Below are 22203 nucleotides of genomic sequence, written 5' to 3'. Positions count from 1 at the left end.
AGTGAAACAAATGGCAGCCTCAGCAAGAAAGAAACCAGTCAAAAATGTTTAAGTAGCGCACAAAAGTCAAAAGTTTACCTTGACAGGGTGACGCTGATGCCAAGTCATGTTCCAGTACCCCAACGTGCGTTTCGCCTTCGCTTCATCAGGAGGCGCGATTGGGGAAGGAAAGTTGGACCTTACATAGAGTGCCATATCCAGTCGGCTGCTGGAAAAAGTTCCCATGTGACAACCTGGGACGTAAGTAGCGGGGACCGGCAGGTAACATGTGCTGCACAGCTGTGATGCATTAGATTTACACATCTCAGCTCATCACATGGTAACATTTTACAGCAGCCGACTGGATACGGCTTTCTACGTGAGGTCCTCCTCTCCTTCCCCCAATCACGCCTCCAGACTTGGCACCAGTGTCTCCCTGTCAGGGTAACTTTTGATTTTTGTGCGTTACATGTAAACATTGTTGACTGGTTACTAAGTTTCTTGCTGTGACTGCCATTTGTTTTACCAATCTACTGATTGGCGACCAGCCTCTACCACGAGGCAGGACTTAGATTAGGAGAATACCCCACTTCCCCTTTATACTTTGGGGTTAGTTTGGGGAGATACTCTGCTCTATTGGACAGTATATGGAATCAGATTTTTACACTAGTTACTATTCTATATTATTGCATGCTCCATTTTATATATACGATGATCCATCTGCTATGTGTTTACGTATTCTTAACTATATGCATTTCATAAAAATGTATATAAAATGAGATTTTTGTACTTTATATATGGTATTGAGAGCATTCTCTGTTAGTTTTTGCTGATAGAAATATGGAATTTTGATGTGGTTCCCTATTTTTCATATATGCAGCTCTTTATAGGTTATAAAGAGGGTCTTGTGTATAGATCTCATGGATAGACCAATTACTGTAGACCTTAGGAGCTAGTTGGGTCATTCCAGGAGCCAGTTTTCCTTATTTTTATTAATTAGTCAGATAATAAGAGCTTCATAGACATTTATAGAAAACAACCCATTGAATATCAAGCTTATGGAATTTATATGTCCATGTGATAAATAGGAAATTTCAATGAACCAACATATTACAGCACAAAGTGGGCAACCTTGAGTAACTAAATAGGATCAAGGTTACCATGAACAAAATAGCCAGGAATTTACTACCAATCGTGAATCCAGCATTTTTAAGAGTTTTCCCAATGTTAAACCACTTTTATCTACAAACGTCAGGGCAATCTACCTGGTCTACATTTCCACAATATAATCCATAAGCAGGTGGACAGGTTCTGGTATCTTTATACATGTAAGGCCCCATGCACACGAACGCGCACATGCGTCCGCCTTCTATTGTAATTGCAGAGCTCCAATTGCGGATAATATATTGCGGCACATTATATCCTATGGGACAATGCACACGACCATGGTTTCCACAGTGCACTGCCCAGAGCCCAGACTGCAAAAAAACAGGACATGTCATTTTATGGGACGCATTTGTGGTCTGGGCACATTAAACATTGCACGCTTGGGTGTGCAAGGTCCGTGATTGCGGACGGTCCGCAGATGACATTTCTCGGGCCAAGCGTACCACAGAATTAGTGGTACGCCTGACTAACTTGATGCCAAATTTGCATTTGGATTAAGTTTCTATTCACACTTTCCATTTACATAGGACACTAAAAAGACGGTAGCATACAAGCTCTTTTTTTCTCAAAGCCCGTATAATGCACACAAAAATTACCACCCAAGAAATATTCTTACTTTCTTTTCAGGTTTTTTTATGTATAACTTGCAACTGTAACCACATTTTCAGAAATGACTAACAATAAACCTAGCCTATAAAATGGTGGGTGTCAGAAACTTTTTTTTAAAAGAACATTATACTATTACCTATAGAAAGTCCTACTTGCCTCCAACTACACAGGTGTGACCGTACATACACAGGGAGGGGCCGCTTGCATACTTCACATGAAATATCCAAGTCCAAGGCATAATGACAGGCCAGGCAAGTCTCACCGCAGAACAACTAATAAGGCACACATTAAATAATACTGTATGTACTTCTGTGCGTGTATAATATGTACATACACACATACACATATATACATACACACACACACAGATTTACATTTCTACATGAATAGGAGTAAAAGCACCATAATAATACAAGGTATGGAGCGCTCCTTTAAGACAGTCTGTGTTATTAAGTTTCGCCTCTTTTATTGTACAATGTATATACAGCCTATATAAATGTTTATGGAAACAAACTGATACAGTGAAGTGTAACTAGTTTAACGTAATGAATATTAAAAAGGAAACATGTTTACCCAGATATATTTAGTAGGAATCTACCTCCCCTCTGAACGGAGGTTTACATACACATACACACCCACCAACCCCTAGAGGGATGTTCAAAGGAGATTCTAATTTCAGGGTGAAGCAGTGAACACCAGATATGATCAAGTCTTGATCTCCTGCGGTGCTACACTCATTGGTGATGAAAACACTATCTGCACCTTCCCAAATGAGGCATAAAGACAATATAGTTACTTACCCATCCATGGCCCGGAGGACAAGGAAAAGAAGGGAGACAGACAGACAGCAGAAGAGACCAGTGCAGAGAAGAGGGAAGAGGCGGAGGGAAGAAGGAAGGGAGATGATTGAAGAGGAGGAGGGAAGGAGGAGGAGGGCAGGAAGAGAGGTGCCACTGGAGAAGAGGAGGTGGGGAGTTACCACTTTAACATCTTCAGTGCCAGAGAAGCTAAACACTCACTGACAGCATGTGTGATGTTGTGAAAAGCTCTACAAAATATTACCAGAGAAATCATAAAACGCCATCAGAAGCTTGAAAACACAGGACAAACCTAGAGAAACACCGTTCATATGGTCACCAGGAATTGAAACTTCTTTGATGGCACTTAATATATAAATAATAATAAATAATAAAACTTACAAGAACAAGCTGATTTTTTACAGTAAACTTTAAAGCTTGTATATTAGGGAATTGTCAGCAATTCTCTAATATATTCCTATTACCAAAATCTCTCCGTATATGCAAAGGTGTTTTGGATAATAAGTGGGAGCAGCTGCAGGGAAAACCAATTCCCCGCGGTTGCGCTCCCTAGCGGCATCAGCAGAACACATTGACACACATCAGTTTATGTGCAATTTATGCAATGCTGCACCAACAAAATAACGAGAAAGATCTTATGCATATGGCAATGCTGTGCTCATGGACTCTGTACGTTAGTCTGTATTATGGACCCCATAAGCACTCGGTCTGCCGTATGGTACCACAGTGAGTATACCTCCATAATATCGCATGTGATCAAGTATGCTAGGATCTGTATAAAATCACAGGCACAGTATAGGCCAATAGCATCCTATGGGCAGTCTATTATGGATCTGTACCACACAGATATTTAACCCTTACCCACACGAGTCAGTAACTATACGTCGTCGCAGGAGGTTACTTCCCGCACGAGGACGTATAGTTACAAAGTTGTTCCTGGTGTACACAGCCGGTGACTGTGTGCACGGGAGCCAGCTAATACTCCCGAGTCACCGGCAATGGACCCCGATTAGCGGTCCAATGCCGGGGATCGATGGATCTGTACAGATCCACCGATCATATTGTTTTTACCGTTTAAGTTTTAAATAACCATTCCCGGGACTTTTACAAAGGTCCCCCCTTCCTGCCCCATGTGACCAGCAATGGACCAATAGAAGCAGTTCATTGCCGGCGATTGCTGTGATTAGTAGTTCAGTTTAGACCGACCAAGTGCAGTGCGTTTTTAGCCGGGGGTAAAAAATTCCTCATGTGACCAGCAATGGACCGCTGCTATTGGTCCAATCGGTGGGTCTGTTCAGACCTACCAATCACAGTGCATTTTCTTGCAAGGCGGGTGAAAAATAACGGATACAGGCTCTGATCTCTTAGGCTATGTTCACACGGGGTATTTTGCAGGAGGAATATCTGCCTCAAAATTCCGTTTGGAAGTTTAAGGCAGATTTTCCTCTCCCTGCACGCCGATTTTCGCTGAGTTTTTCGCCCGCGGCCATTGAGCGCCGCGGGCATAAAACAGCGCGAAATACGCTTTCTCTGCCTCCCATTGAAGTCAATGGGAGGTCAGAGGCGGAAGCGCCCGAAGATAGGGCATGTCGCTTCTTTTTCCCGCGAGGCAGTTTTACTGCTCGCGGGAAAAAGACGCCGACGCCTCCCATTGAAATCAATGGGAGGCATTTTCGGGCTGTTTTTGCCGAGTTTTGCGACGCGGTTTCCGCGTCAAAAAACTCGGCAAAATACCCCGTGTGAACATAGCCTTAGTTGGTGTTTAGCAGTTGGAGAAATCAGAGCCTGTATTGTGGTGTTGTGAAAATAGTAAATAACCCCTAAATTTTCACTTTCCCTGTTCCCAGTGTGTGACCCCATCACCTCCCAGTGTATAAGGGAAAACATTTTTCTCTTTTTTTTTTTACATTTGATTTAGTTCTTAGGTTGTGGTCTAGCTCGTCTACGTCAATTCGTCGCATCAGTTGTCAAGTAGTCAGCGTCAGTCCGTCACTGTCAGTCACGTCACTTGTCAGTAAGTGTCAGTTAGTGAGCATCAGTAGGTGTCAGTCAGCAGCAGCGTCAGTTAGTGTGTGTGTAGTAAGTTTTACGGTTATAAAAATAAAAAGTCAGTGTTAGTGTATTATGTGACAAAAAAAAACCAAAAAAATCTCTTTGTTATACTTTGCTGAGCTATGTGTGTATAAACACTACATACATATATGCACACACATACATAAAATGGCAGCGAGACTTTACACCGCTGAAGAGGTATATGCCATGATCGTGTCTGATACGGACTCAGCAAGCGGTGAGGAACCAGAGTTCTTTCTCTCATCTTCCTCCTCCAGTGACAGTGAGGAACCTCATCATCGCAGGAGTAGGTTAGTGCCCAGGTTCTGCCTGACCCTGGTACACCCAGCAGTGATTGGTCACTCCCAACCAATTACACCACCCAATTCCCAGAATTTACTGTTGTGGCAGGAATTCACGTACAGACAGAAGGGCTGCCTATTATTGGATTCTTCAAATTAGGGCCGAGCGATTAATTCGTCCTCAAGGGCTCTCACGATTCTGTTTTTTAACAAAATTGCTGAATTGATTCTTTAGTGCCGCTGTGCTGCAGGAGAAAGCTCCGCCCCGCTGCCTCATCACTGCCCCATCCGGTCTCTGCTTCCCCATGGAACTGCTGTTCTATACTGAACAAAATTATACAGTACGGAACAGCAGTGCCATGAGGAAGCAGAGACTCCTAGTATATAGCCAAACCGCCCCACTGTAGAGAGCACCCCGCCTTGAATTTCCCACCACCACTATCCCTTCATATCGCAACCCCCCCTCCCTTGTAGATCGAAACCCCCCCTCCCTTGTAGATCGCAGCCCCCCCTCCCTTGTAGATCGCAGCCCCCCTCCCTTGTAGATCGCGCCACTGTAGCTCTCACTAGGGGCTGAATCCCCGGGTAGCTACAGCGGCGCGATCTACAAGGGAGGGGGGGTTGCGATCTACAAGGGAGAGGGGCGATCTGCTAGAGGGTGTGGCATGATCTACATGGACACTGTGGAACTATATTGGGGGTGGCACTATGTGGGCACTGTCATTACATGTGGGCACAGTGGCACTATCACTATATGTGGGCACTGTGGCACTATATGTGGGCAGCAAGACCGGCCTTAGGGGTGTGCGACATGTGCGAGTGCACAGGGCGCTGCAGCCTCCCAGCTTGTAGGGGGCGCCACTGTGCAGGCCGTTTGAACTTTCTATTCTCTGCTCCTCGTTACACATGCAGAGTAGAGGAGGAAGCTCTGCCCACAGCCTGTCCTGAAAGAAACCTGTGTAGCAAGGAGATGTTAAGTTCCTTCCAGTGTACATATATGTGTGTGTGTGTGTGTGTGTGTGTGTGTGTGTGTGTGTGTGTGTGTGTGTGTGTGTGTGTGTGTGTGTGTGTGTGTATATAATATATATACATGAAACGTTCACATTGAGCAGTAACTAGAAGTGATACATGCAAACTAATTTTTCTTCTTTATATATATATATATATATACACACATATATACATACACACACACACCACACACATGCCGTGTGTGTGCACATATATATATACTCACACACACACGCCTCGTGTGTGTGTGTGTGTGTGTGTGTGTGTGTATGTATATATATATATATATATATATACATGCCTTACATTACCAACCATTAAGAGTTCAGCCTCCTCCAGACCAGTTACACGCTCCAAATCAACTTGGTGCCTGCATTAAAGACAGCGGTCTTAAATGGTCACCTGTATAAAAGACTCCTGTCCACAGACTCAATTAATCAGTCTGACTCTAACCTCTACAACATGGGCAAGACCAAAGAGCTTTCTAAGGATGTCAGGGACAAGATAATAGTCCTGCACAAGGCTGGAATGGGCTACAAAACCATAAGTAAGACGCTGGGTGAGAAGGAGACAACTGTTGGTGCAATAGTAAGAAAATGGAAGACATACAAAATGACTGTCAATCGACATCGATCTGGGGCTCCATGCAAAATCTCACCTCGTGGGGTATCCTTGATCCTGAGAAAGGTGAGAGCTCAGCCGAAAACTACACGGGGGGAACTGGTTTATGATCTTAAGGCACCTGGGACCACAGTCACCAAGAAAACCATTGGTAACACATTACACCGTAATGGATTAAAATCCTGCAGTGCCCGCAAGGTCCCCCTGCTCAAGAAGGCACATGTACAGGCCCATCTGAAGTTTGCAAATGAACATCTGGATGATTCTGAGAGTGATTGGGAGAAGGTGCTGTGGTCAGATGAGACTAAAATTGAGCTCTTTGGCATTAACTCAACTCGCCGTGTTTGGAGGAAGAGAAATGCTGCCTATGACCCAAAGAACACCGTCCCCACTGTCAAGCATGGAGGTGGAAACATTATGTTTTGGGGGTGTTTCTCTGCTAAGGGCACAGGACTACTTCACCGCATCAATGGGAGAATGGATGGAGCGATGTACCGTCAAATCCTGAGAGTGACAACCTCCTTCCCTCCACCAGGACATTAAAAATGGCTCGTGGCTGGGTCTTCCAGCACGACAATGACCCGAAACATACAGCCAAGGCAACAAAGGAGTGGCTCAAAAAGAAGCACATTAAGGTCATGGAGTGGCCTAGCCAGTCTCCAGACCTTAATCCCATCAAAAACTTATGGAGGGAGCTGAAGATCTGAGTTGCCAAGCGACAGCCTCGAAATCTTAATGATTTACAGATGATCTGCAAAGAGGAGTGGGCCAAAATTCCATCTAACATGTGTGCAAAACTCATCATCAACTACAAAAAACGTCTGACTACTGTGCTTGCCAACAAGGGTTTTGCCACCAAGTATTAAGTCTTGTTTGCCAAAGGGATCAAATACTTATTTCTCTGTGCACAATGCAAATAAATATATATAATTTTGACAATGTGATTTTCTGTTTTTTTTTTTTATATAATCTCTCACTGGTAAAATTAACCTAGCCTAAAAATTCTAGACTGTTCATGTCTTTGACAGTGGGCAAACTTACAAAATCAGCAACGGATCAAATACTTATTTCCTTCACTGTATATACATACATACATACACACACACACATACATGCCTCGTGTGCATATATGTATACATGCCTTGTGTGTGCGTGTGTGTATATATGTATACATGCCTCGTGAGTGTGCGTGTGTATATATGTATACAAGCTTTGTGTGCATGTGTGTGTGTGTGTGTGTGTATATATATATGTATACATGCCTCGTGTGTGCGCGTGTATATATATGTATACATGCCATCTACCCTGGACGATCTTATCCTACTCGCCTCCCGGGTTGACATGAGGGTCCGGGAGCGTTCCCAAGAGGTTCTCCGGGAGAGAGAACTTCCTAGTCTGGATTCTACTTTCCAGCAATCCTCTTCAGTCGTCCCACCAGAGGATCCGATACACTGTAACTATGTCAAATTGTCTACCCAGGAGAGACCACGCAGACGCACTTCTGGACTTTGTTTGTATTGCGGCCTTAGAGGCCATATTGTGCGTCTGTGTCCCCAGAGGCAAGAGAGACCCCAATGCCTACGATTGGTTGGGGAGACAACCTTAGGTGGAACAGTACCTAATAGAGCATTCTGTTCCAAACGGACTATTCCTGTGACCCTAGTATCCGACGAGAGGACGCATCAAGTTTCTGCCGATCTTGATTCTGGTTCTGCGGCAAACTTCATTCAAAAGGAGCTAGTGGATCATCTTCAGTTGCCCACAGATCCCCTAGAGACATCTTTGGCTGTTGCCTCACTTAATGGACTGCCTCTGCCTGATCCCATCGTTTCTAAAACCAAGCCGTTGAAGCTCCAGGTTGGAGTCCTTCATTTTGAATTGATTTATTTCCTCGTCTTGCCCAAGGCCATCAATCCTGTTCTGCTGGGCCTGCCTTGGCTTCGACTGCATGCCCCAGTCCTGGACAGGTTCTCCAAAGGGGCTCCAAGTGCCTTGGTCGTTGTCTGTTGCAGATCCATCCTTTCAAGCCTCCTCTGCCTCAGTCATTGGCGGGACTGCCCCCCAGATTGCAGATGTTTTCAGCAAAAGGGAGGCTGAGACGCTGCCTCCACATCGAACTTATGACTGCCCCATTGAACTGGTTCCTAATGCCGCTCTCCCCCGTGGCTGAGTATATCCTCTCTCCTTGCCAGAGTCTCTATCCATGTCGGCCTATATCAAGGAGAATGTGGAGAGGGGTTTCATACGAAAGTCTTCCTCCCCAGCCAGGGCTGGATTCTTCTTCGTTAAAAAGAATCCCTTCAACCCTGCATGGACTACCGTGGTCTCAACCAGATCACGGTCAAGAAAAAATACCCGTTACCACTTATCTCCGAGCTGTTTGATCGCATACGAGGAGCCAAAAAAATTCTAAGCTAGACCTGCAGGTGGCTTACAATCCAGTCCGGATTTGTCGGGGTGACGAATGGAAGACTGCATTTAACACCCGGGACGGGCACTACGAACACCTAGTTATGCCCTTCGGACTGTGTAACGCTCCCGCTGTGTTTCAGGAGTTTGTTAATGATATCTTCCGAGATCTCCTCTATGTCTGCGTTGTTGTTTATCTCGATGATATTTTGACTTTCTCCCCAGATCCGACGACTCATCGGAGGCATGTCCATCAGGTTCTACTACGATTAAGGGAGAATCGTTTATATGCCAAGCTGGAGAAGTGCGTCTTTGAGAGGAGTTCTCTGCCATTCCTGGGCTACATCATCTCGGATCAAGGTCTCAAGATGGATCCTGAGAAAGTGAAAGCTGTCCTGGAGTGGCCACGTCCTCAAGGCTTAAGGGCCATACAGCGATTCCTGGGATTCGCAAATTTCTATCGGTAGTTTATTCCTAACTTCTCTTCTCTGACGGCTCCCATCTCTACCCTTACCAAGAAGGGTGTGAACGCCAGAGGCAGAGTCCGCATTTATTCGCCTCAAGAAAGCCTTCACTTCAGCTTCGATCTTCCATCATCCTGACGTATCTCGGCAGTTCTCACTGGAAGTGGACGCGTCCTCTGTTGGTGCTGGTGCACTTCTGTTCCAGAGGAGCTCCAAAAGGAAAGGCAGTAGTATGTGGCTACTATTCTATACTATTTTCTTCTGCTGAGCACAATTAATCTATTGGAGATCGGGAGCTACTCTAAGATGGCACATTTTATCCCGCTGACCGGCCTACCTTCTGCTCCTCGACTGGCGAGTATCTTCATTCAACACATCTTTCGCTTGCATGGCTTGCCTCTTCACATTGTGTCCGACCGGGGGGGGGGGGGGGGGGTTCAGTTTACTTCAAAGTTCTGGAGAGCCCTCTGTAAACTCCTGGATGTGAGATTGGACTACAAGGAGAAGAGAGCCGCCTCAGTATCTTCCAGGTACCAAATTAGTTTGCCAGTTGTGCCCAATCAATGGAAAACTACTTCAGAAGGACCTTCCACATTATTAAGCAGGCCACAGGTTTCAAGCAATATGGGAAAGAAAAAGGATCTCTCTGCTGCCGAAAAGCGTGAAATAGTGCAATACCTTGGACAAGGTATGAAAACATTGGATATTTCAAGAAAACTTAAGCGTGATTATCGTACTGTGAAAAGATTTGTGGCTGATTCAGAGCACAGACGGGTTCGTTCAGATAAAGGCATAATGAGGAAGGTTTCTGCCAGACAAATTAATAGGATTAGGAGAGCAGCTGCTAAAATGCCATTGCAAAGCAGCAAACAGGTATTTGAAGCCGCTGGTGCCTCTGGAGTCCCGCGAACCTCAAGGTGTAGGATCCTCCAGAGGTTTGCAAGTGTGCATAAAGCTATTATTTGGCCACCCCTAAACAATGCTCACAAGCAGAAACGGTTGCAGTGGGCTCAGAAATACATGAAGCCTAATTTTCAAACCGTGTTGTTTACTGATGAGTGCCGTGCAACCCTGGATGGTCCAGATGGATGGAGTAGTGGATAGTTGGTGAATGGCCACCATGTCCCAACAAGGCATGCGACTTCAGCAAGGAGGTGGCGGAGTCATGTTTTGGGCTGGAATCATGGGGAGAGAGCTGGTAGGCCCCTTTAGGGTCCCTGACGGTGTGAAAATTACCTCTGCAAAGTACGTAGAGTTTATGACTGACCACTTTCTTCCGTGGTACAAAAAGAAGAACCGTGCCTTCCGTAGCAAACTTATCTTCATGCATGACAATGCACCATCTCATGCTGCAAAGAATACCTCTGTCTCATTGGCTGCTATAGGCATAAAAGGAGAGAAACTCATGGTGTGGCCCCCATGTTCCCCTGACCTCAACCCTATTGAAAAACCTTTGGAGCATCCTCAAGCAAAATATCTATGAGGGTGGGAGGCAGTTCACATCAAAACAGAAGCTCTGGGAGGCTATTCTGACATCCTGCAAAGATATTCAAGCAGAAACTGTCCAAATACTCACAAATTCAATGGATGCAAGAATTGTGAAGGTCATATCAAAGAAGGGGTCCTATGTTAACATGTAACTTGGCCTGCTAAGTTTTTTTTTTGATTGAAAGAACTTTTGATTTCTTTAAATATGTCCTCCTGATTCAGCAAATTCAACAAATTACCATTTTAGTTCTCTTTACAACCTTTAAAATGTTTTGATCTCTGTTGTGCATAATAATTTTAAACCGTGCATTTTTAGTTTTTTACTTCTAAAAAAAAAATCTGTTATCATTAGGAGATTTGTTCAATAAAATTTGCATTATACTCCAACGGTTGATGGCTTGAAGATTATACTGACTGTCATTTGCATCGACTATTTAGGAAAATCAGCGAAAAATAACATTTGCATAATAATTTGGAATGCGGTGTAGTTCCACAGTTGCTCCCAGCGGTTCTTCTGATGTGTTTGAGGTGAGGGAGATCCTGGACTGCAATAGGGTAGGGGGAAGGACTTTCTATTTGGTGGACTGGAGAGGGTTTGGTCCTGAGGAGAGGTCCTGGGAGCCAGAGGAGAACCTCAGTGCTCCTGCTCTTATTAAAAAAAATCCTCTCTCACTCTGGCCCCAAGAAGAGGGGGCGTAAGGGGGGGGGGAGATACTGTAGCGTCCATAGCCACGGGCCGTTGGGTTTACTCACCTCCCGACGCCCGCAGCCATGGATCCGTGAGCGCTGGTCCCCATCTCCTTCCTAGGAGACGCCATCGCTCACTTCAGCTCCGTTCTGTGTCCCGTAAGGTGCGCACGCACGCCTTAAAGGGCCAGTACGCGTACATCAGGAAATCATCATCATCAACGGCCCATGATTTCCTGGTCTATAAGAAGGCCCCAGCCCTTCTGATCCTTGCCTAAGCGTTGTTAGTTTTCCCAGTCGGTCTTGCAAATGGTCCCTTAGTGTTTCCCATTGCAGTTGTTACCCGTGCCCTGTTACGCGTTCCTGTATCCCGTGCTGTTCTTGTTCCTGTGCCTATTAGTGTCGGAGTCGTGTCACGTCCTGTGACAACTGCCACGTCAAGAGGAATTCGCCACATCTGGCGCAACCTGCGGCACCTGTGACATCCGCCACGTTTGGCGATACCTGCTGCACCCATCACCATCTGTGCCAGAGCTGCGGCCACTGTCTGGACTATCCAGGTACCCTTTTGCGGGACTTTGTATTCTGGGGTTCCTGTTTGGCCAGCTGCCCCCCTGCTACGGCGGTGCGGCCTATTGGGTCCACTAACCCGCTACGTGACAGTGTATACATGCCGTGTGTGTATAATATATATATATATATATATTTATTTTTTATACACGCTGTGTGTGTGTGTGTATATATATATATATATATATATAAATATTATATATACATACACACGCCGTGTGTAATATATATATATATATAGATATATATATATATATATATATATATATATATATATTTGCCTGTATTTATGGAGGGCAGCAATAGAGAGTCCCGCACAAGGCGCAATCCAACCTAAGGCCGGCCCTGGTGGGCAGCGTGGCATTATGTGAGAGTTATGTACATGGACATTGTGGCACTATGTCACTATATGTGGGCACTGTGGCACCATCTACAGAGACACGCACGCATACACAAAGCATGTATACATACACGCACGCGCGCGCGCACACACACACACACACACACACACACACACACACGAGGCACGTATACATACACACGCACACACGAGGCATGTATAAGTATACATACACACACACACACACGAGGCATGTATACATATATACACATGCGCACACGAGGCAGGTATACATAACTTCTCGACGTGTGCTCTGAAAGGCAGGGGCGTTGCTAGGGTCTTAAAAGATCAGGGTCACAACCCCCAAAAAATAAATACATTTTTACATACATATCGGAGATAGCATATCTATAAGACTAAGGCTCCTATAGCTATACCACTGGATAGAATTGGATGCATTGTCTCAGCAGTCAGTATCATACATGATGGGCTTAGATACATGGCCCCAACAGACAGTATCACACATGATAGACTTAGGGTTCATTCAGACAAGCGTGATTCTCGTCCGTGTGCTGTGCGTTGAAACAACGCACAGCACACTGACCTATTCATTCACACATGCGTGAATTTTCACACAGCAAGTGTCCGTTGCGTGAAACTCACTGCATGACCTAGCCACCCATTGAAGTCAATGGGTGCGTGAAAACCATGGACAGCACACGGACGACATCCATGTGCTGTCCGTGTTTCACACATCAATTGCACTGAAAATACAAAAAAAAAGTGCTTGCGAGTGCGTGAAAAACACATGCCAAACGTGAAGCACACCGATGCAAAACGCAATGCACACGACCAGATATATGCACTTAAAGAGGCTCTGTCACAACATTATAGGTGCCCTATCTCCTACATAAGGAGATCGGCGCTATAATGTAGGTGACAGTAATGCTTTTTATTTAAAAAAACAATCTATTTTCACAACGTTAGGAGCGATTTTGGTTTATGCTAATGAGCTTTCTTAATGCCCAAGTGGGCGTATTTTTACTTGTGTGACAGAGTCTCTTTAAATCTGTCACGCTCGTGTGAATGTAGCTTTAGATACAGAGCCCTTGCAGGAAGTATCCTTGTACGAACCCTCAGGGGCAAATTTGGCATTTCTGCGGGCCCCAAGCAAAGTTATGTCTCAGGGTGCTAAGCAAAGACAACTGTAGGAAGTTCCCCACACAATGCCCCATGTATATATAGTGTGACACCCCCCTGTATGTTTCCACACACAGTCCCCCTGTCATACATCCCCCTTGTAGACAGTGCCATGCATTCCCCTGTAGGTAGTTAACCTGACGGAACCCCTCAACGGAAGGGCAACGCTGTTGTGAACAGGCCCTTTTTCTAAATCACTGAATTTGCAGACATGAGTGACAGAATGCTGAAAGTGTGTCTGTTACTACTTTATGCTGCCCTCAGACAGGGCAGCATAAAGTCACGGACAGGTTCCCTTTAACTGAGTGAGGAAACATTTATTTTAAAACAAAAATATTTAATGCATTACTAGCACAATATAAAAATACCCCCTTGCCAAATGCAAATCCAACTACAGTGTATTTTTCGAATATTTATAATAAAAAAAAGTCAAAGAAAAGACAAAGCAAAAACGCAACAAAAGCGTATTACCTAAAAGCTGCATGGTATTTACCTGAATATATTTTTTTTAAGACAGTAGGGTGAATTCACCTGTCATGGATTTGTTGCAGATTCTATACTAAAATTTGTGACTATTACAGTACAATGCATGTGGATGGGGTATATTCACAGAATTTTGCAAAATATATACAAAAAATTAACTTTTAGCATTCAATGGATTCAGGGTATAGAGCCTTCTGGATGTTATCGTACTTCTGCCTACACGACACAAATTGATTCATGCCAGATCTATTGCAATTAACAGAAATTATTCAAGAGCATTGCTGGATACGTCCCCATGTAGAACGCCATTTATCCAACTTTTGTGCAAGTGCATCTCAAAATGCCAGTCCGGCCTTCTGAATTTATTCAAGTGAATGTCCAGCTTTCAACAACATTTAGAATTTTTCATTTGACATCTAACTAAACTTTAAAAAAAACTTTTGATGTCATAGTGACATTTTAGAAGTTTGGATCAGTGGCGGTCCGAGCGATGAGAACCCCATCGATCGGTAAAACAAAGCGGCAGAAGCGCTCTGGTGAGTGATGTACCCCTTCGTTTCAGATCGGCTTTCCTCGAAGTGGTGTACAGCCTTAAAAGAAAGTCTATAAGTCAGTACACTGCTCGCAGAAACTAACGCTTTTGCAGCTTTGTTTTACCGATCGGTGGTCATTATGTCAAAAGCTTTTAAAATATTTAGTTACACTTTAAATGTAAAAAATTCTGGCTGCCTATATCAGGCACTAGGGGGAGCTCATGAAATGGACTCATACAGCTCCCATTTAACACTACATTAAATGCATGTGCTGTAACCACCTTAGGTCTCTCAAGTGGTAGATGTAAGCAGACAGAAGTTTAGCATTTAACTATGACTATGTGTAAGAAAGAAGTGGATTTGGAGCTCTGTATCAGAAAAAAAACAAATGTCTAATATATATGTAATAAAATCAATCACAAAATTTCATACGATATTGTAAAGGATCTGCCAGGCACAACTTCTGTGTATACGCCCATAGGTAATCAGTCTGCAACTGAGTCTATGCCTCTGAGACTGACTCCATCTTCCACCACTCAGGATGGCAGGCTTAGGAGTGGGAGAGCCTATCGCAGCCTGGCCAGACGGAGCTAGCTCCCGCCCTCTGTCTATTTATACCTGCCTTTCCTGCTCCTCCTTGCTTGTGATTCTTCTCGTGTGGTTTCCTGGCTCAGCTACAGCTTCTGACTATTTGATCCTGCTCCATACTGACCCTGGCTTACGGACTACTCTCCTGCTCTGCGTTTGGCACCTCGTTCACTCCTGGTTTGACTCGGCTCGTTCACCACTCTTGTTGCTCACGGTGTTGCCGTGGGCAACATCCCCATTTCCCTTAGCTTTGTGTACCCTTGTCTGTTTGTCTCGTGCACTTACTGAGCGTAGGGACCGCCACCCAGTTGTACCCCGTCGCCTAGGGCGGGTCGTTGCAAGTAGGCAGGGACAGAGTGGCGGGTAGATTAGGGCTCACTTGTCCGTTTCCCTACCCCCATCATTACAGATATTCGTACAAGTCAAATTTACAATGTTTTATAACAGTTTGCAGTATTAGAGACATTTATTAGAAGTTGTGAGACATGTTGCAGATATACAAAAAGCATGTGTCACGATCTAGGGGTATGTGGACCCACTAGGCCGCTCCGCCGTAGCGGAGTGGCAGCTTGCAAAATCCCAGTCTATGCAAAGTCCTAGCACAAGGGTACCTTTTTATAGTCCAGGGTGATCTGGATATTGGTAAGGGAAGATTAAATGTGCGCGCTGAACCTTTAAGGCCAGACCGAGCGCGCACTCTAGAGTTCAGGACAGAGCAGAGCGTCCGCGAGTGCTGGCGTCTCCTAGGAGGGAGATGCTGACATGATGCCAGAGCTCTGTGGTCGCGGCCATCGCGAGGTAAGGAACGGCCACTGCATAACTAGGAGACTTACTGTAGCGATTCTGAACCACAGGTTCAGGAGGAACACGTGGAACGAGTTGTGGATTCTGAGAGTAGGAGGCAGCTGAAGTTTATAGGACACAGGGATTATACATTGCAAAACTTCAAAAAGGGCAGAGGAACCTGTGAGCGAATTTGTGCGAAGGCATCTTGAGACTAATGTTTCTAGAAGACAGCCAGACCTTAGCTGCGGGAGAGAATTGAGGAGGGGCCTTTCTCTTTTTATCTGCATGCGTTTTCATGCGGTCCACTTCCTCGAGGATCGCAGACTTGGTTTGCTACCAGATATTAATGAAAGTCCCAAATGAAGAATGTGCTGCTGGTACTGGAGTCATGGCTCATACAGGAAGAGGAAAGACTCCCTCGTGTGATTGTTGTAAGAGAATTCCGCCCAAGGTAAAAGTTGGACCCAATTGTCCTGTTGGGTGGAAACAAAATGACGAAGGTAATTCTCTCAAATTTGATTTGTCCTCCCCACTTGACCATTGGACTGTGGGTGATAGGTAGAAGAGAAGTCCAGCTTTACGTCTAGAAGGTTGCACAGGGCTCTCCAGAACTTGGACGTAAACTGTACACCCCGATCCAAGACAATATGCAGAGGAAGTCCGTGCAGACGGAAGATGTGCAGAATAAACAGATTTGCCAGGCGAGGAGCAGACGGAAGGCCAGTTAACGGAATAAAATGTGCAATTTTAGAGAAACTATCCACTACTACCCAGACTGTAGTGCATCAAGCTGAGGTAGGTAGGTCTGTAATAAAAGTCCATAGCAATATGTTGCCAAGGGGCATCAGGGACAGGCAGGGGTAGGAGCAGACCAGCAGGTTTGGAGCAGGTAGACTTGTTTGAGGCACAGTTCGTACATGAGGAGACATAGTCTGCAACATCTCTAGGCAGAGTGGGCTACCAGTAGTGACAAGCTATTAAGTCCTATGTCTTACGGACACCGGAGCGCCCAGCCAGCTTAGAGTGGTGTTCCCAATGGAGAACTCTCTTCCTGTCTGCAAGATGAACAAAAAAGTCTTTCCAGGAGGAATGTCTCTAATTTGCAGAGGGTTAGGGACAATAATCCTAGAAGGATCTATGATATATTGAGGAGTCTCCTCAGAGTCATTGGTATCAAAACGAGCGAGACAGAGCATCAGACTTCATATTCTTGTCTGTAGGACGGAAGTGAAGCAAGAATTGAAATCGGGTGAAGAACAGCGACCATCTGGCTTAGCGAGGATTTCGTCGTCGTGTTGACCGTAGGTACGGGAGGTTCTTGTGATATGTATAGATAATAGGATGGATAGCACCCTTCAGCAAGGGTCTCCACTCTTCTAAGGCCAACTTGTCTGCCAGCAACTACTGATCCCTGATGGAATAGTTGCGCTCTGCAGAAGAGTATTTTGAAAAGAAGCCACAGGCCACCGACTTGCCTTTAGAGTTTCTTTGACATAGTAGTGCACCAGCACCAACAGAAGACGCATCCACCCCAAGAAAGAATTGCCGAGATGCATCCGGGTGAAGGAGAACGAAAGCTGAAGTGAAGGTGCTCTTGAGGTTGGTAAATGCTGACTCTGCCTCCGGAGGCCAAACCCTGGGCTTCTTGGTCAGGGCAGAGATTGCAGCAGTCAGAGACGAGAAGTTCGGAATAAATTGCCGGTAGAAGTTTGCAAATCCCAAGAATCGTTGTATAGTCCGAACACCCTGTGGACGTGGCCAATCTAAGACTGACTTCACCTTTTCTGGATCCATCTGGAGTCCGCAGTCAGACACAACGTAGCCCAGGAAGGGCTTCCGATGCATCGCCAAATCAGGATGTCGTCCAAACACACAGGGCAGATCCCAGAAGATGTCATCTATGAACTCCTGGAACACGGCTGGGGCATTACACAGTCCAAAGGGCATTACGAGATATTCGCAGTGACCATGCAAGGTGTTAAATGCAGTTATCCACTCGTCACCTTTGCGGACACGGATCAAGTCATAAGCCTCGATTCTCCGGCAGAGAGAGAGGAAACATGTGTCCACGAGGGGGTGAGACGTCAGAAAGCAATTCAACAGGGCAATCATTGACGCGATGGGGAGGAAGAGTCTCTGCTTCCTTCTTGCTAGAGGCGTCCGTAAAATTGGCATAATGAGAGGGCAGAGTGGAGAGTGACTGAGGCAGTGGGGGCAAAACCGGATGAACCTGTGGCAGACAGCAATGAAGGCACTTGGATCCCCATTGGAGGACTTCTCCGGAACTCCAGTCGAGAACCGGAGCACGTAGATCAGGGGTCTCAAGCACGCGGCCCGCGGGCCGCATGCGGCCCCTGGGGCTGTCATCTGCGGCCCGCGGGACACAGAGCCGCTAGTATCGACTCTGCTCCGAGACTCTGGAATTCCCTGACATCGCTGTCCACATATGAACAGTGATGTCTGGGGCTTCCCCAGAGCCGGAGTCCCGGGCAGAGCGCCAGTACAGTCTCTGCTCCGGGACTCTGTGGAATTCCCTCACATCGCAGCCCATATGTGGACAGTGTGTCAGGATCTTGCTCAGAGCGGAGCAGAGCGCTGGTGTCGGCTCTGCTCCTGGACTCTGTGGAATTCCCTGACATCGCTGTCCACATATGAACAGCGATGTCTGGGGCATCCCCAGAGCCGGAGTCCCGAGCAGAGCGCTGGTGTCTGCTCTGCTCCGGGACTCTGTGGAATTCCCTGACATCGCTGTCCACATATGAACAGCGATGTCTGGGGCTTCCCCAGAGCCGGAGTCCTGGGCAGTGCGCTAGTACAGGCTCTACTCCGGGACTCTGTGGAATTCCCTGAGATCGCTGCCCATATGTGGACAGTGTGTCAGGGTCTTTCCCAGAGCTGAGTACCGGGCAGAGCGCTAGTATAGGCTCTGCTCCGGGATGCTGCGGAATTCCCTGACATCGCTGTCCACATATGAACAGCGATGTCTGGGGCTTCCCCAGAGCCGGAGTCCAGGGCAGAGCGCTAGTATAGGCTCTGCTCCGGGACACTGCGGAATTCCCTGACATATCTTCCCATATATGGACAGTGTGTCAGGGTCTTCCCCAGAGCGGAGTCCCGGGCAGAGCGCTATTATCGGCTCTGCTCCGGGACTCTGTGGAATTTCCCGACATCGCTGCCCATATATGGACAGTGTGTCAGGGTCTTCCCCAGAGCGGAGTCCCGGGCAGAGCGCTATTATCGGCTCTGCTCCGGGACTCTGGGGAAGCATTTGACATCGCTGTCCATACATCGACAATGATGTCAGGGGCTTCCCCAGAGCAGGAGTCCCAGTGATGTCAGGAGCACAGCTGGAGTCCCAGGAAGAGCCTACTAGCGCTCTGCCTGGGACTCCAGCTCTGGGGTTGCCCCTGACATCTCTGTCCATATATGGACAGTGATGTCAGGAGCAGAGCTGGAATCCCAGGCAGAGTGCCAGAAGCGGCTCTGCTCCGGGACTCCAGCTCTGGGCAAGCCCCTGACATCACTGTGGCAGCATCTGCAGAGGGCACTGTGGCAGAATGTACAAAGGGCACTGTGGCAGCCTCTACAGAGGGCACTGTGGCATTATCTACAAGTGGGTGTGTGGCAGTATCTGAAGAGGACACTGGCATTATCTAGGGGTGTATTGCATTATCTAGGGCACTGTGGCCTTATCTACAGAGGGCACTGTGGCCTTATCTACAGAGGGCACTGTGGCCTTATCTACAGAGGGTGTGTTGCATTATCTACAGAGGGCACTGCGGCAGCATCCACAGAGGGCACTGCGGCAGCATCCACAGAGGGCACTGCGGCAGCATCCACAGAGGGCACTGCGGCAGCATCCACAGAGGGCACTGCGGCAGCATCCACAGAGGGCACTGCGGCATTTAGCGACACTTAAACTGGAAAGCTGGATTGTTGAAATAAGCACGTGGAGAAATATCTCAAATTTTAAACCTAGCGCTATTATTATAGTAATGTAGTGTTATAGTAGTTCAATTAACTAATTGATTAACAATAATTTTGTATTGTATCAAATTTGAAAGTAATGCGGCCCGTCAACTTCCCATTTTTTCTATATGCGGCCCACTTACCCAGCCGAGTTTGAGACCCCTGATGTAGATGAAGCCAAGGCAGGCTCAGCAGAATAGGGATGATCGCTTTAGGTGAGAAAGGCAAATTTGTTCCGAGTGAAGAACTCCGGCTTGTAGGGTCAGCAGTTCAGTGATGGACACAATTGGATCGGGCAATGGTAGACCATTCACAGGAGGCAATACCTAGAGGTCTCTCCAGAGGAACCGTGGGTAGCTGCCGGTGATCCACTTGATCCTGCTGAATAAAATTTGCGACCGCTCCAAAATCCAGATAGGCAGAGGAGGTGAGCGATCGTTCCCCAAGGACAATAGTTACAGGAATATATAATTTGTGAGATGATTTGGCATTTGGTGCCATTCCACCTAGGGTTGTCTCTCCAACAAACCCTAGGTGCTGGAGTCTCCCGGCGTTTGGGTAGATTGGAGCACAAAATGGCCTTTGAGGAGAATATACAGACACAAACCTGAAGAACATCTGCGCGCTTTCTCCTGCTCAGACAGTTTGATTCTGCCCACCTGCATAGGTTTCTCTGGTGGAATGACAGGGGAAGGCAATTGAAGTCTCTGGAACGAGGGTGCCAGTCTGTAGAAACGTCTCTCCCGCCGAACCTCCCGAGCATGTTCCTGGATTCTCACGTCGACCCGGGTTGCAAACATGTTAAGAGCATCCAGAGTGGAAGGAAGATCGCGAGCTGCCAGCTCGTCTTTGATGTGCGTGGACAGTCCTTGCCAAAAGGTTGCCACCAAGGCCTCATTGTTCCACGCCAACTTCGCCCCCAGTGTACAGAAGGGGATGGCATATTCTCCTACCCTTGACTCCCCATGCTTGAGGGTTAGCAGAGTAGCAGCTGCAGAGGATGTTCAACCTAGCTCTTCGAACACTGTACGGAAAGTCTCCAAAAATAATGCTAGATCCGAGAATCCCGGGCCCTCCTATTCCAAGATGGGGTTCGCTACAGGTTCGAGGATCTCAGTCATAGCAAGACGGTATAGGTAGTGAAACTGTGGATCCGGAACAGGCATGAGGGGGTAACAGGCGGTGGAACAGCAACAGCATCCAGAGGAGGAGCAGGAGGATGATCCAGACGGGTGATAATAGACAGTAGGAGCCGATCCTGGCGTGCACGCAGGTTACGCACATGCGCTTTTATCACTTGAAACGCAGTCTTAGGTTGACCTGCGGGTTCCATGTCCTGAGCGTAGTTACGATCTAGCGGTATATGGACCCACTAGGCCGCTCCGCTGTAGCGGAGTGGCAGCTGGCCAAATTAGTCTATACAAAGTCCTAGCACAAGGGTACCTGTAAGTGTCCAGGCATTAGCAGAGGCTTTGGAACGGATGGATCTTGATGTGGCAGGTGGCGCCAGATGTGGCGGATGATACCAGGCATGGCAGATGGCAAAACGCGACTCCAACACCTAGATAAGGCACAGGAACAAACAGCACGGGATACAGGTAGCAGGGCATGGGAACATTGGGAGCAGGATACAACTAAGGGAACCTTTGCAAAACTAACATGGGTAAACAACAACAATGCTCAGGCAAGGAGTGGAAAGGCAGAGCTCTTTTTATAGTCAAGGGTGATGCGCGCTGGGCCATTAAGGCAAGGACCGAGCGCGCGCACCCTAGAGTTCAGGACAGAGCAGGGCGTCCGCGAGTGCTGGTGTCTCCTAGGAGGGAAATGCAGGCAGGATGCCAGAGGTCTGTGGTCGCAGTAGTCACCTGGTAAGGGACGGCGGCGGTCTGCGGCCGTGACAGCATGTATACAAATACATGAAACTTTGTAACATATGTTAGTATGAGACAGAGGCATCTTCCAGCAGCCTCTTTTGCTGCCTGCAGGCTCTCTGCAAAAGTTTTTGTTTATAGCCTCCTTAGTCACCAAAAAATTGTTCTATAGTAATATAATAAAAAGACAAGGAGGAGGGGAATGCAGTTGCAGTTTCACCCTCACCGTTCCAGTAAAACGGCAAGGCCTCGTTTA

General features: G+C 46.7%; 1 protein-coding gene across 5 annotated transcripts in view; it reads right to left on the bottom strand.

The window, feature by feature from the left end:
• The window catches only part of PTBP3 (polypyrimidine tract binding protein 3), a 264116-nt gene that overhangs the window by 205965 nt on the left and 35948 nt on the right, over window positions 1-22203 (bottom strand). Inside the window, exon 1 of one of the 5 annotated variants that reach the window (XM_075825593.1) lies at window positions 2556-2635. The exons of 3 other annotated variants lie outside the window; for them this stretch is intronic. The gene's annotated coding sequence lies outside the window, so the exon portion shown is untranslated. Of the gene's footprint in view, window positions 1-2555; window positions 2636-22203 lie in introns of those variants that run through there. One more of the 5 variants, XM_075825587.1, reaches the window with a different exon arrangement.

Source organism: Rhinoderma darwinii, chromosome 1 (genome assembly GCF_050947455.1).
Source record: "Rhinoderma darwinii isolate aRhiDar2 chromosome 1, aRhiDar2.hap1, whole genome shotgun sequence".
NCBI lineage: Eukaryota > Metazoa > Chordata > Amphibia > Anura > Rhinodermatidae > Rhinoderma > Rhinoderma darwinii.
The sequence above is the reverse complement of the archived record's forward strand: the minus strand, read 5'-3'. Positions and strand labels throughout refer to the sequence as shown.